General features: G+C 44.5%; 1 protein-coding gene across 1 annotated transcript in view; it reads left to right on the forward strand.

Annotated features, from left to right (window-relative positions):
- GLE1 (GLE1 RNA export mediator) overlaps positions 1–14234 on the forward strand; it is a 1828321-nt gene that overhangs the window by 693758 nt on the left and 1120329 nt on the right. The gene's annotated exons all lie outside the window — the stretch shown is intronic.

A 14234-nucleotide genomic window follows, 5' to 3' on the forward strand; every position in this document is an offset into this window, starting at 1 on the left:
GTTAACCAATTTTTGAAGACTGTTATCTTTATTTTGTGTTTAGGCACCATTTGAGGTAAAGGAGGTATTCCACTTAGGATTAGTGTCTTTACCTGTATTTGCAACATTAATAGAAAAGTCCTTGCATGTGTCTGCATATCCCTCAGGATTTCATGTCTCATCTTGTTCACTGCCACATGTGCAGCTATGTCATATTCATACTTGTAAGGAGTTAAGTGTCTTTAGGGTCCTTGTGACATCTAAGCTCACTGTAGTCCTGTCCTTTTCTAGTCTTATAAGTGATGAGTCAAAGTGTCTGAGAGTAGAGCCCCCTATCACTAAAACAATTCTGTTACTGCTGTGATTCAGAGTAGGTTTGGAGTGTTTTTGCTCAGGGTGACTCTATATGAGGTGTGTCTAAAGTGGATAGGTGGCCTGAGTTTTGCTCAAGTTTTATCTTATTTCTAGGAGGCTTTGATGGTGATTATTTCATAGCCTCAGCATAAGACATTGCAGCAGGATTCTAGTAGGAGAATATGAAGTGCACGGGAAAAACTTTAGGTGAGAGGGAGATACCCAGATTAGTTAGGTATTTACACCACTCAGAGATGGAATTATCAGTACTGAGTTTAAGCTGATTATCTAAGAACATAAGGCAGTTAGTACAGTATTTAGGAGACTTGGTGCTAAATGGCTGGCAGTAGTCATAAAACTAGCAGGCTAAACATCTGTCTTTTCCACTGTTAAAATATTTAGATGAGTAAAGTCTGTGCAGCATGAAACGAGTAGGGCAGTAAGAAAGAGAGGATGTCTCAGACTTTATCAGACAAAAGGGAGGAATTTTCCAATTTGATCTTCTAGCGTCCATTAATGTGAGCAGGTAAGATGAGATGGGGAGAAGCTACCAAAGATAAATTTATACTAAGATCATGCGGCTCAAGAATCATCAACTTTAGAGCTACACGAGTTGGCTTGGTGAACCCTTTGTAATCTAGATGTATGGAATACAGTAGTAGGCAAATTTATTTAGCTTAAGGGGAGAGACTTTTTTCAAAATTATACATTTTTGCGTACTGACAACAGTCAAAATAGGAGATGAAGGGAATTATGTGGACAGATTATCGTAAGGGGCAGTTGACGAGATATATTTGGTTTAGGAACGCAACAATTAGAATAAGAAAGTGAAGAAAAGTTTAGACATTAGCTCTGGTGCTGAATGGTGAGGAGCTGCCTTGAAGCAGTCACAACTCCCTCAGTAGCCTCTCACTCCCCTTCCAGTGAAGAAATTAGGCTTTATTGCCGACAGTTTGACCGCTTAAATGACAAAATGCCTTGCAGCTTTTTGCTGATTACTAATATAGGCCTAAAGAACTTTGCTAACATAGATAGTTGAGCAGCTATTTTTGATGGCTGTAGAAAGCAAAAGTTTTTTTGTATAACTAAGGCAGTCTGGGTGGTGCAGTGGTTAGTGTTGTTGCCTAACAGCAAGAGGTTCTCCTGTTTGATTCTGGGCTAGAGTGCCTTCTGTGCGGAGCCTGCATGTCCTGCCAGTGTTCGTGTGGGTTTCCTCTGGGTGATCCAGTTTCCTCCCACTTTTCAAAGACATGAGTCTGGAGCATTTCTTCCGAGGCCTCCGCTGAAAATGGGCTCTGTCCAAGTTTGTCTTTCCCAGTAAACAAATGTTAAATAAGTAAAAAATAAATGTATAGAAAGTAGAAACAGTTGAGGCCAAACTTGCATAGCTTATGAAAACAACTATAACAAGATACTTTACCAAAAGAGGTATAATAGGTAGTTTGAAAATATTATGAAAAGCAGAGAAATAAGAAAGCCAAGAAAGTTCACAAATAGAAATATTTATGGAAGACTTGATTTTGTCAAAGATAGAGGAAGATTCAGCTCAGCATTTATTACCTAAGATAGGGAGATGAGTTGAAAACTCAGTAGGGAAGTTTGCAGGAATACACTGTACTTCTGTGGAAATTTGGAAATCAGGAGGTAAGAAAGTGGTAAAGATATGAAAGTTTTTGTTTAACAATATTTAAAGGTGGCTGTACTCATATCTTGGAAGAAATGTAGAGGCTGTGTTAACCCAAGATGACAAATTCCCTTCAGGTCTAGCTTCATACAGACTTTTTTCAATTTTAAACAATGGTTGTAAAGTGTGTGCCTAGGAGAATGCCAGAAGTGTTAACAAAATTAATAGACATGGATCAGTGTGGCTTTGTGGACGGAAGGCCAGTATTTGACAGCATTACCAGAACAGGACGAACCAGTGAGAAAGTACTATGTAAGAAAACATGGGTGTTATTGATAAGCATTGATGCAAAGGAAGTATTCAATGGTAAGCTGAAATTTGAATGCTGGAGCAAAGGTAGAACTGCATTCCCTGACAAAGTAATAGTGTTAAGGAGGAGGAGGATATGAATGGGGTTGGGTGGTCCTCTCTGACAGCCTGTGTTTGAACAAAGGCATGTAGGGATGTCATTTTTCCCCAGTGGTATTTGCTTTCTGTTTAAAGTGATTGAGAAAAGAATTTGGGAAGTCACAAATTTAAGGATATAACTGGTATGGTGGCCAAAGAAAATTAGCTTTATTTGCATATCAATTATTCTCTCATTAAACAAGTAAGGGATGTTTCAGTGCTCTGTATCGTTTTTTTTTTAAACATCTTTATTATGTTACATTTTTACTTAAGCCATAGGCAAGCATACATTTTAGAAACCATATTAACATGTTTTCATGTTAACATGCATTATACATCAGATATCCTTTCTTTGCAAGTAGTATCAGTCCAACATTAGATAATTTGCTCAATTCCTGCGTTCCCTTAAACTTTGTTTATCCTCCTGAACATTCTTCTGCATGCACTATTCCCACAACTTCCATTTATTTCGAAGTTATTTACTCCTTCTCCTTTCAAAAGATCCCTCTTGGTTCTTTAATCGCTTTTATAATGTTTAGTACTACAAATACTGTTAGTTTAGATCTTGATGTCTGTCTTCTAGTTATTGTTTTTCTGGCAGCCAACAGAGTTAAACGTAAGGTCTTTATTATGTCTAGGCAATTAGATTGCGTGTCATAGCTAAAAAGAATAATTTCCTTAGTTACAGCCATTTGCTCACCCAATTTTTCTGATAAAGTAAACTATAGGGAATTTTTAAAGTCTGCCAACTCATTACACTCCCAAAGTGTATGATCTGAAGTAGTTAACTTCATTTGTTCAACAACCTGTGGGTATCGGATCCATATCGGATCCGAGCCAGCAGCTTTAAACAGCTAAGATCCGAGCTCCAAGCTCCTCCCCCTTACCCATAATCTCCTGCCATCCCTCTCTGACCTCAGATCTTGTTTGCCACGGTTGAATCAGCAGCTTAGAATGAGTTCCAGGCATGGGAGTTAGTCGTTTTGTGAGGAAAATCTTATTACCTACCCTTTTTTTCCCCTTAGTTAAATTACTGTTGTGTGTGTTACTCCCTACTTAGAATTTTAGTTATAGAATTTGTTAATTGTTTTATTTAGTCTAGTTTAATTCCTTCCCGTGTGTGCGAAGGCGTGTGCGTTGGGCCTTGTGTGTTTTTTAGTCAGACTATGTCTGAGGCCCCAAAAACCTTTTTCTCTAAATGCACCGAGTGTGGCCATAGGCTATCCCTGGCGGATGGCCACACTCTGTGTGTTATCTGCCTTGGGGTTGACCACCTCACCTTCAACTTCAGGGCCCTAAAGGACAGGAGGTTGACGTTGATTCTGGCAGGACTTCTGCCCCCGGACTTGACTTTGACCTCCTCTCCCTCAGTGGCACCTGCCGCTGCAGTGCCTCCTTCTACCCCTGCTCCCCTGGCCGGGACTCATCCTCAAACCTTAGGCCAGGAGGAGAGGGAAGCAAGGCAGGAGAGGAAGAGAGAGAGACATCACAAGCCGCGGGCCGAGTCTTCTTCCACGGCTCTGCCGGCTAAACATGCAGCCTCTCCCAGGGCTTCCAGGGCTTCCGGGCCTTCTCCTTCCCGGCTCCATTCACCTCATTTCTCCCCGGAGCCGGAGGAGGAGACCCCGGTCGCCTTCGAGGTCATCGAGGCGGCACTCCCGGCCCACCTCGGTGGCCTCTTCTAGGTCCACCCAAAGCTTGTCCGATGCAGATATGGACCGGATGATGCGTAGGTTCCTCCAGGCCCAGCTGCAGATGGGAGTGTTCCTGCCTCCCCCCCGGAGGGGGGGGGGAGCTCGACCCCCTTTTTCACCCCGATTGCTCCTTCTCCAACCCACTTCCGGGGTTCAGATCCTTCGGATCCGAGGTGCTTAGGAGCCGGGGGTGGGTCGGCGCCGATAGTACCTCGTACTTTGGCTCCGACCAAACCCTCGAGTTTGTTGGGTCCCTTTTCGGATCCAAGCTCTCGGAGCCGAGAGCTGAGCTTCGGATCAGGAGGTGTCAGTGTGTCTTTGGCTCTGTTTCGGTTGGAGCATACTGGCTCTTCTGATCCGATCGCTTTGGCGCCGGCTCCGATCCACACATCGGATCCGAGGGGACTGCTCTCGGATCCAAGGGAGAGCAGTTCTCCTTAGGCATTCGATGTTGTGGAGAGGGTATTGTCGAGGGATTCGAGGCCCCAGGCTCCTTTTACGGTTCCACCCTACACTCTCTCTCAGACGGGCCTACCTTCCATCACCCGGCCCCAGGGACAGCCTGCGCCTATGTCCCTGATGGTTCCCTTGGAGGAACAAGATGTGGTTGATGAGGCCTCTTCGGACAGCCCCTCCGAGGAGGTTCCTCACAAACGTAACTGCAAGAGGAGGCACTTGGACTCACCTGAGTCCTTGACGGAGGACACAGATTTAGAGGAAGGGGAAGGTTACCCAAAGTCACCCCCCGAAGACGTCTCCTTCGGAGACATTATGGAAATGTTACGCATTAGAGGGGGGTGGTCTGCCCAAAAACCTTCCTTGGATGAGTCTGTGTTTCTGGAGGCGTTTGACGCAGGCCCATCTACCTCTTGGGTGTCCCCTCCTGCCGATCCCCTGGTAGATCTGATCACTACCAGGGCATGGAAGGAACCGGACACTGTGGAGCCCATCCTAAGAGACCAGATAGGATCCTCAGTCCCCCCACTGATAGGACGGTTCGGAGCAAGGGTGCTCCTGTAGATGCCATGTTGGTGGCGGCCGCCACCAAGAAGAAACTAGCCCAGGAGAGTTCCTCGGTCCACCCTCCCGACAAGGAGTCTCGGACGATGGACCGCCTGGGGAAGCGGATGTTCGCTTCAGCTACCTTCTCCGTAAGGTCGCTGAATTATATGGCACACGTGATACGACTCCAGCAGGATCTTATCAAGAAATACTCCGGGTTGCTCCCAGAGTCCATGTCGGCCGAGGATAAGAAGGTATTCTCAGCTCGAATGGCCACTCTTAAGTCCATTTCGAACACTTCTATGCATCTCCTTTCCCATGCTATGGAAGGAGCCAGTAGAGCTAGCGGAGTGGGCATTGTCTTACGGCGACATGCTTGGCTCCGCCTTTGCGATTTTGCAGAACCCTTCAAGGCGTCCTTCGCAAATGCCCCATTTGACAGTTCTTCTCTATTTGGCAAGACCGTACGTGACATGCTGGTCCAAGTGAGAAAGACAGGAAGACGTCTGTCATCGGAGTCCGCTTCTCGGCTCCTCAGCGGTCCTTCTCCAGGAACCAAAGGGGACAAAAGATGTGGTTCCGGAAGTCTCAACAGTCCCGTTTCGCTCCGGACCCCTCATCCTTCAGAGGCAGAAGAGGACAGGGTGGACGCCGGCCCAGAGGCAGAGGGGGACCGAAGAATTTCGGGTTGAGAGAACCCTTTTCGGATCGGCCTTCGCAGCAGCCCTGAAGGGTTGCCTGACTGTTCCACTCTGGAGGCAGTCGGGGGGGCGCTTCTTGAGGCACCTAGCAGTTTGGGAGTCCATCACAACAGATCGCTGGGTGCTTCAAATCATATCCAGAGGTTTCAACATTCCCTTTCTGTATCCCCCTCCCAGACGCTGGAGCCTCCCCGATGTCCCACCCAATCAAAGGGAGGCAGCAGCTGCAGAAATAAGCCAGCTGCTACAAAAAGAGAGCGATCCAGCGCGTCCCCCGAGACCAATCCGGATCGGGCTTTTACTCCAGGTTCTTTCTGGTGCCAAAAAAGATGGTGAACTTAAGGCCAATCCTCGACCTGTCCTTTCTGAACCTGTCAGTGGCCAATCCTCGACCTGTCCTTTCTGAACCTGTCAGTGGCCAAAGAGAAGTTCCGGATGGTCACCATTCAATCCATTCTCCCACTCTTACAGGAGAACGACTGGATGTGCTCGATAGACCTCAAGGATGCGTACTACCACATTTTGATGGACAGACGATCCAGAAGGTTTCTCCGCTTCCGGCTAGGAGCCAGCCACTAACAGTTTAGGGCCCTTCCCTTTGGTCTCACCACAGCCCCCAGGCTGTTCACCAAAGTTTTGGCAGTTGTAGCGGCCCACCTGAGACTCCAGGGGATACAGGTCTTCCCGTACCTGGATGACTGGCTCCTGACCGCCCCCACCAGGCATCTACTATGTTCAGCCAGAAATTACTTCCTTCACTTGGCCTCCCGGCTGGGAATCACAGTCAACCAAGAGAAATCTTCCCTTCAACCAACCCAGATCTTGGACTTCATAGGGGCCAGGTTAGACACAAACCTATTGAAAGTCTTCTTAACTCCGGACCGGCTTCGAACTCTGAAGTTCCACGTACTGGCCCTTCTACAATCCTCGGCTCCTCCAGCGGAATTGGTTCTGAGGGCTCTAGGTTCCATGGCGGCAACAATCAATCTGCTACCTTTAGCGTGCTTGAACATGAGGATACTTCAGTGGACCTTGCAGGTTCAATAGACTGTCCTGCAGCATCCACTGAATTCTCCCATTTCCCTCAGCAGGATTTGCAGGAAATCCCTGCTCTGGTGGATCCCATCCCCGGACCTCCAGAAAGGGCGTCCCTTTTCTATGTCCCCTCCTCTAGCCACGGTGACCACGGATGCTTCTCGCCTAGGGTGGGGGGGGCACTGTATGGGCAGAACCGTCCAAGGCACGTGGACCCATTCAGAGACCTTGTTACATATCAATGTCCTAGAGATGAGAGTGGTGCTTTTGGCATTGCGAGCACTCCAGGCCCTTCTTCCCTTAGGGACAGTTGCAATTCAGACAGACAATTTGTCAGTGGTCTGGTATATCAACAAACAGGGGGGAACCAGATCCTACTCACTTTGTCGAGAGGCCATGAGAGTTTGGGAATGGGCAATCTCCACCAACTGCTTTCTCATAGCGATGCACATTCCGGATCGATCAAACGTTTTGGCAGACAGGCTGAGTCGAACCATCCTCTCACCATGCAAGTGGTCTTTGAACCCCAGAATAGCGAAGCAAATCTTCCCCAAGTGTGGTCAACCTTGCTGCGATCTCTTCGCATCTCCTTCGAACGCAAAGTGCAGTGACTACTTCGCTCTAATTCCCCCATCAGGGGAATCCCCCAAAGACGCTCTGGTGCATGCTTGGCCATCCGGTCTACTTTATGCTTATCCCCCTCTTCTCCTAATGCTAAAATTCTTGCAGTAGGCCTGTCGGTTGGGGAGCAGAGTCATCCTCATAGCCCCATTCTGGCCTCGTCAAACATGGTTCCGATGCCTATGGTCTCATCTGGTGAATCCTCCATGGATTCTAGATCCCACCCCGGATCTGATCTCTCACCCACTAGGATTATCAACCCCGAATCTGGACAACCTCAAGCTCACAGCTTGGTTGATCCAGTTCCAGTAATAGCTAGGACTCCCGGTATCTCGTCCCCTGTTAAGGCTATTTTAGTAGCTGCTCATAAACCTTCTACGAGAAAGGTTTATAACAGCAAATGGAAACGCTTTACAATCTGGGCGGAGCATAGAAAATTGGATCCCTTTACAGCTCCGATACCAGCAGTGTTAGAATTTTTGTCAACCTTATTCGAACAAGGTGCTAGCTCTTCTACGGTCAAAGTCCAGTTAGCCGCTATTTCCCATTATCATGTGGGAAGTGATCTCTGTTCCTTAGCCTCTTCCAAATTATGTAAGACTTTCTTAAAAGGCACTTTCCTCTTAAGACCTCTGGTTAAAGACGCAGTCCCTCCATGGGATTTAACCCTTGTTCTCCAGTCTCTGACAGCCCCTCCATTTGAACCTGCAGCTTCAGTGGATCTAAAATATTTATCTTGGAAGACGGCCTTTCTCATCGCTATCACTTCGGCTAGAAGTGTTTCGGAGCTTCAAGCCCTCTGTGCCAAACCTCCTTACTTGGTCTTCCATAAAGATAGAGTTTCCCTCAGGACCAATCCCTCCTTTCTACCCAAAGTTGCATCTGAGCCCAATATCAATCAATCTATTAATTTACCAGTTTTCTTTCCAAATTATCAAAACAGGGGCGAATACAAACTACATTCTCTGGACATACACAGGCAATTGAAATTCTACTAGCACAGGACCGCTGAACATAGGAAATCTGAGAGACTCTTTGTATCCTTTGCTAAATCCTCTTTGGGCAAGCCAGTATCAAAAGTTACATTGTCCAGATGGATTTCCCAATGTGTACTTCTGGCGTATAAGAGTTCTGGCCGGCCAGAACCTGAAGGAGTCAACGCTCATTCTGCCCGATCGATTTCTACTTCTGCTGCCTTTTGCTCCAGAGTGTCCTTGGATGACATTTGTTCAGCAGCCACTTGGGCTTCATTCCATACTTTCATTAACCATTACAAGTTGGATATAATTTCCAGAGGGAGAGCATCCTTCGGCTCTGCAGTGCTCTGGAATATCCTTCCATGAGGACCTCTCAAGTTTAGGTAGCTGGAGACTCTGTCCCACAGGTTGATGAACAAATGAAGTTAACTACTTCAGATAAAGAAGTTATGTACTCACCATAACATTCCATATGAGTAGGTAAACTTCATTTGTCAGCAACCAACCCCCCCTCCATCCCCCTAACCTATAGTGCGTCCTAGAAGGATTCCTTGTCCTTTTCTCTGGATAACACCAGGTTAGGATGTGCAGGTGATCCTTGTTTTGTAATGTTCTGTGTTACTACAGCAAACTCGATCTGAGGTCAGAGAGGGATGGCAGGGGATTATGGGTAAGGGGGAGGAGCTTGGAGCTCAGATCTTAGCTGTTTAAAGCTGCCGGCTCGGATCCGATACCCACAGGTTGCTGACAAATGAAGTTTACCTACTCAGATGGGACATTATGGTGAGTACATAACTTTTTTTTCCAGTTACCTCTCTCTCCCCATCATACCTCCTACATTTGCTATCTGCCCATGCTAAGATTTGAAATCTGCTTATGGTGTAAAATACCTATGCAAACACTTTTAAGTAAAAATACTAAACCCTTATGGGCTTTGTAGCCATACAGATCTTCTCTCATTATTCACTTGTAAATTGCTTTTCCAATCTGTCTTCCCAATCTTTTCTAACCTCCTCTGATTTGTTTGTGTAGTTGTAGTGCACTATTTTATATACCCTACTAAATTATCCCTTTTTTTTAACAGCAGCTTCTGTTTTAGATTCAGCTAAAAACTCTGAGAGCCAGGACTTTGTTAGGATTCCACTATCCCTTTCTCTTTAACTATACTTTTGATATAATTTCCTGATTGCAGTCCAAGTGTCATTTTGGCCTTGTCCTACTGTATTACCTCTCCCTGTCTAATTATTTGCTCCCAATACCTTGGTTCCTTTGCTATAAATTCCAGCCCTCTCTTACCTGTTTCATGTACTCCTACTTGCAGTTATCCCTAGTTTCTTAAAATACATTCTACTATGTCATGAATATAATATTCTTTGTGGTGGTTGTTCTTAAGGGTCTGTATCCAAATCCCCCTCTCTCCTTACTTCTTGACCCCCCCACTTCATCATCATCCCTTTCCACTTTGAATAATAAACTGCTTGTGTTTTATATGAGCATTAATTGTATAGCTGTAAAATATCTCTCTCCAAATCAGCTAATCCTGAACCATTTTGTTCTAGTGGAAGGCTCAGACTATCTCTATTTGACTCTTGCTCTCTTCCTGTCCCGGATAAATTCCTTCAACTCTTTATTGTTCATAACTTTTCTTCTGGTTAATAAATATATACCTGACCTGTATGTAAAGCTAAAGGAACTAAAACATTTTCACTGCTTTTGTCTTACTAACCATATCCATAAACAAGCACTTCCAGTTTTTCAATTTTATATTGCCTTTTGTTTAGTCTTTTTCCCCATATCCTTAGTTGCTATAATGGAAGCCTTTTTAATACTAATGCCTAAATACTTAATCTTATTACTTCCCTGTAAATGTGGGTATTGCTGAACCAGTATGTGTGTGGGTACATAATTTATGACTATAGCATTTAGAAAAGACTTGATTTTGCCTCTAAAAGTTCCACAGTACTTCAGTGTCCTTTTCTGGATTTAACAAGTGCAGAAGTCATCTATCCGCAATCTCTCTCCCAATTTCTACATATGGGGTTGGGTTTTCACTTCAGTAGTGCAAATCACCTAGAGCTAATGGTTCATACTGTTGGGTGACTAGCCCTGGTGCAGTTCTTCTTCCATAGCACACTTGCACGCACACACACACACACATGCACACATACACACTTACACCTATGACCAATTTAGTGTGTTCAGTTCAATTACTGCATATCCTTGGAATGTAGGAAGAAGCAGGAGCACCAGCAAAAAATTCACGCAAATACAGAGAGGGCATACAGACTCCATATAGAAGGCACTGTAGCCGGGAATTGAACCAGTGAATCTCCTGCTGCGAGGCAACACCACTATCTGTTGCTCAACAGTGCTGACCCAAAATATCATCCGTACAGGCATTGGCTTACCTAAAAGTAAGGTCACCGATGCTAAAGCGCATGGTACAGCTCATGCTCCCACTTAAACTGCTTGGTGTGTTGTTCTTTTCTTATCTCTATTCCCCTTTGTATGGTTTCAGAAAACACTAACTTTTAGCCTTAAGAAAGAAAGGAAAAAAAACACTGGCTGTCTTTAAATAAAACTAAGCTGTATAGTGTCCTTTCAAAGGAGAACCGCACCCACAGACTGAAAAAACATGTTTATTTCATCATGGTTTGCTGTTTCTTACATTTTAATACCACTCTGGGACTATTTACAGTTGTTTAAATATTTTTATACATAATTTGAGTCTGACCACGTGGGGTCTGGCATCTTGAAGTCATTCTGATTGTTTAGTCTGCCATAATGCAGTGCTTGTCTGTATAAAAAAAATACATCACACAGGCCTTTTTCTTTCTAAAGCTCCTGTCACTGCATTGATTTTGCATACATACACTGCTGTCTTTCAGTTAGTCAGTTTTAAGTAATATTTCATGCCGTTCAAGGACTACTTAAAACACAAACAGTGCAAATGCCACAGAACAGACTTTCAAAAGTGCTTTTTACTGCTGCATCTTTTTAGAATGGCTAAACTGCAGTCTTTTGTGAAGCCTGAATTGTACTAGTTTGACTCCTCTCCCATCCCTCGTCACACTTAACTTCCCTAGCTGTGAAAGGGCTAATGGTGAATTGAGCTGTTAACTGCTGTGATTGACAGCTCACCGCAGGAGACTTAGCTCATGTACTGTTTCCTTGTTCTAGCTTTTACTTCCTGTATGGGTAGGGGAAGGACCAGGGAGCTGTGACATCACAGTGGTGATGGCAGTTAATTCATAACAGAATGTGCAACTGCCTTTAGGTGCAGAGATCTCGACTCCCACCCAGAACATTTTCTAATGAAAAAAGCTAATGTTTTGCAGATAGAAAGAGCTTAACATTTTTTGTGGTTTTCATAATTTTTTTCTTATTTTTCAAGCCTTCTTGCATGCAAAAACACTTTAGATGAATGCTCTTGGATTAAGCAATAGACATTCATCCTTGTAAAAATAAGAGAAATTCTCTTGATTCTTGTATAGTGTAATTCCTCCCCACCCCGGCAGCCCAAGACCACACCATACAAACTTAATCTTTTGTCCAGACTCTTTCTTATGTTGAACTGTAAAGCATGCATTTCTTACAACTAAAAAGCACTCGTGTTCTTAAATATCTTTAACACGTACAGCAGTCACTAAAGAGCCCCCCCCCCCCGATTTAATACCCTCCAATACACCCTATATAAAACTGCTTTACTATACAACATGCAGCTTATATCATGAACATTTTTTTATAGAAATACTAAAAAGAACATTTTCCTTATTTCTTTATGCCATTGTTTAGAACACGAAAAATATGATATATTTTACAGTCCGTCTACAGTTTTAACAAAGTCATTAAAACTCCACTGTTTCTTCCTCAGCTTTTTTTTGTAAAGCCATATTTCACAAATGTGATCAATGCTTTCTATTTTCATTTGTCTCCAAAGATGGAAGACAAAGCTAAATCTATGCAGACAGTTAAGGATTTCTTACAGGTCCAGCCACCCAGGTTCAGCAGGCATTGCCCCACCAAGCACTGGTCCTTTCCTGCTCCCACCAGGTCAGTTCAGCCCAGACCCCATGGAAGCAAACCCCCCAGACAAGCAGCCACAGGGAATACAGATATCAAAACAGTGGAATTCCTCCACTTCAAAAACAGGAAATTCTAAGCCACCCCTTCATGGTAAGAACTCACAGTGACTCTCCTCCCCCACCTTCTCCCTCTGCCCACCTTCATTTAACCCTAGGAGGAAAACCCTCCTTTCATGCAAGCACCTAGGCCACTGGGTCTTCAACATAGTGTCCCAGGGATACAAATTTTCTTTCAACACTCTTCCATCTCCAAAAGGATTCCCAGATCTACCCCCAAACTAGCAGGCAGAGACGCAGAAGCAAGTCCTTTCTTTGCTGTCTTTGAGGGCAATAGAGCACGTTCCTGCAGAACAGAAAGGCCAAAGTTTCTACTCTAGACTTTTTCTGGTACCCAGAAAAGAGGGCACCTAGTGCCCCATCGTTGATCTATCCATTCTAAACACCTTCCTGGTGATATCAAAATTGAAAATGCTCACCCTCCATCAGCTGCTATCCATACTCTCCAAGGATACTTGGCTAGCCACTCTAGACCTAAAAGAGGCCTACCTCCACATTCCCATCAGGGAATCATGCAGGAAATATCTATGTTTCAGGGCAGGCTCTCTCTACTTTCAGTTCTCTGCACTTCCCTTTGGCTTATCTACTGCTCCCAGAGTTTTCACAAAATGTCTAGTTCCGGCCATTGCCTTTGCAGACAAAGGAGTATCCAAATTTACCTGAACCTATGATTATTATTTATACCCATACCTAGACGACTGCCTAATTCAGACAGACAGGAAAAGCTGCTCAAGCACCTGGCCTTTGTAAACTCCCTACTGACCTCCCTAGGGTACACAATCAACAAAAAGGATTATTTTCCTGGGAGTAAGCCTGGACACAGCATCCCAGATGGCATTCCTTACTCCAGAGAAGCAAACTTAACTGACAGCCTACTTCTCTCAACTAGCCACCAAACCTCTGTTATCTGCAAGCAAAGTCCTGCAAGCTCTGGGGTTCATGGCATCTTGCATTCTACTTATTCCATATGCCAGACTGCATATGAGAAAACTTCAGTGGTATCTAAAAAGCCTTTGGTGCCAACACTCTCAAGACCTGGAAATTCTTATACCCATGATACTTTGCCTCAGAAAAGATTTTCTTTGGTGGGCACCAGCATGGTCCCACAACAAGAGACTACCTTTCTTATTACCCTGGTGGGGTTCTTCGGGCTGGCCGAGGGCTACCCTGGCAGGATAACCCATATGTGATGACTGCAACAGTGAATACACACTAACATAAGATAACCTCTATCCTCTTGCATGTCTCACCCATACTTAGCAAACCTTAGAAAATCAGAATTAACCAAACTGGAGGTCTGTTATAGCAAAATAGCTAGATTTGCTCTTAATCTTCCCAGTGGAACACATCATTGCACTGCCCTATGAAAGCTAAACTGGATTTAACTTCCCCACCTACTGTACACAAATTAACTAACCATTGCCCACTCAATTATATCTCAACCCAAAATCTGGCGAGCCCTCCAAAAGCCTAGTACAACCATATAGCAGCAACAGAGTTGTAAGTTCCTTTGAAAAATTGTTGTTGTAAATTAATAAGGCAAATAATTCCTCAGGCAAGTCTCTATAGTTAAAAAAGATATCAAAAATCTGGAACACAATCCGCAACAAATTCTTAGTTCAAACAACTCAAAGAATTTCAAACTTCTTATAGATCAA

Source organism: Protopterus annectens, chromosome 16.part0, assembly GCF_019279795.1.
Source record: "Protopterus annectens isolate FY-2018-M chromosome 16.part0, PAN1.0, whole genome shotgun sequence".
NCBI lineage: Eukaryota > Metazoa > Chordata > Ceratodontiformes > Protopteridae > Protopterus > Protopterus annectens.